The sequence below is a fragment of the Eriocheir sinensis genome, chromosome 52 (genome assembly GCF_024679095.1).
Source record: "Eriocheir sinensis breed Jianghai 21 chromosome 52, ASM2467909v1, whole genome shotgun sequence".
NCBI classification, from domain to species: Eukaryota; Metazoa; Arthropoda; class Malacostraca; order Decapoda; family Varunidae; genus Eriocheir; species Eriocheir sinensis.
This window is the reverse complement of record NC_066560.1, coordinates 1,907,028-1,908,606: the sequence shown is the minus strand read 5'-3', so window position 1 is coordinate 1,908,606 and position 1,579 is coordinate 1,907,028. Positions and strand designations below refer to the sequence as shown.

The 1,579-nt window shown below is 48.6% G+C and overlaps 1 protein-coding gene across 1 annotated transcript in view; it reads right to left on the bottom strand.

Annotated features, from left to right (window-relative positions):
* The window catches only part of LOC126982878 (uncharacterized), a 77,901-nt gene extending 77,243 nt beyond the window's left edge, over positions 1-658 (bottom strand). Inside the window, exon 1 of the mRNA XM_050835156.1 lies at positions 1-658. This exon is cut by the window's left edge and continues 250 nt beyond it. The gene's annotated coding sequence lies outside the window, so the exon portion shown is untranslated.
* Positions 659-1,579: the final 921 nt, after the last annotated feature.

Genomic DNA, 1,579 nt, shown 5'->3' with positions numbered 1-1,579 from the left:
GATTTCAAGTTTTTTTCCTGCTCTCCTGCGTTGTTTCTCGCTCTTGAAGGTGTCTATGCAGTCTGTGTTGTCCCAGGCCAGACTTTCATTGATTCTCACTCAAGACCTTCAGCGAGTGGAATGCAGCTGATTTTTTCTTCCGTCTCGCGTACTTAACCTCGTCTTCCAGTTCAAAGCTTAACTAGATTTGTTCCGTGCATGGCGCTCAAAATGAGAGTGAGGAGAGGAAGGGCAGTCGTTTCTTTCCTCAACAATGGTGTGAGGGAGGGAGGGAGGCGGCGTGGGTGGGGAAGGACAGGCTGAAGTGGAGGATGGGAAGGTGCGTAGGAAGGTGGAGGGTAGCAGGGTGTATGGCAAATCAGTGACCCACTACATCCTTCACAATGGGTCACGTGGACCGGAGAAGGTCACTCATGACCTACTCTGGGCAACCTACACTCTTCCTTCTCCTCCGACTCTTCCCTCTCCTTTTTCTTCTCCTTTGCAAAGTTCAAGTGTGTGGCGATAAATACCTTCACGTTCCGGCCAGTCTTTGTGGGACCGCTTTTACCAACGACTCCTTGCTGAGCGTCAGAAAGGCTTGGTGGCTTTCATTGAGCGTCTTCCGTTATTTAGTAATGTTCGTTTCTGCCTTACACTTGTTTACAATTTCTTTTCTTCTTCAAATTAATCGTTTTACTCATTTATTCAGTTTTGTTCATTCTTTTCCCAACCTTTAGTTTCTATTTGGTTTCTATGCTCAGTTTCCGTGTGTGTTGCGTAGTCTTGGATCTTTATATACCTTGAGGTGCTTCGTGTTAAAAACTCGAGATTGTTTTCTAAGTATTTGTTTCTATTCAATCTGATACTTCCACGTTTCCCTTCAGAGTTCAACCAACGAGCAGAGCAAACTGCGTTCTCAACCCTTGACCTGGCCTTGGAGGCGGGAGGTCAGCCGGGCGCCGGGCAGTCTGCTGAGGGAGAGATGCGGGTACTCTGCTTCCACCTCTCTCGGCCTAGTTCTCAATCGAGGCTTTGAGAACAAGTGCCTCTGTCCTGGCTGGGGGGAGGGGGGGAGATAAGGGGAAGGCGGGATGGGTTAATGGAAGTAGGGAAACGAAGAATAGGCTGCAAGGTGTTCTGAGGCAAGGTGGAACGGGGCAGTGGAGGATGTGTGCCGATAGTTTGGGTGTGGTGAGGAAGGGAATGTGGATGATGGAAGGAGGTGTTCAGGAAGGAGGAAGGGGGAAGCAGTATGGAAGGAGGTGTTGAGGAAGGAGGGAGGGGGGAAGCAGTATTCAGAGCCGTGGGGGTGGTGGTGCCAGAGGGGGAGGAAGGAAAGGGCAACGGAAATGAAAGGGGAGCGAATACAGCATCGGCAACAGCGTGGACACTAACATTGAGACGCATTAGAAGACGTGAGGGGTTGTTTTTGACATTACAAAGAGCGAAGCAAACCTGATACGACGACGACGACGACGAAAATGACGACGAGAAAGTGATAACAACAACTAGATAAAATATTAAAAAAAAACTCAAACCACCTGCTAATCAGTCTGCTAATTAAACTGCATATTAATCATGTGTGTGTGTGTGTGTG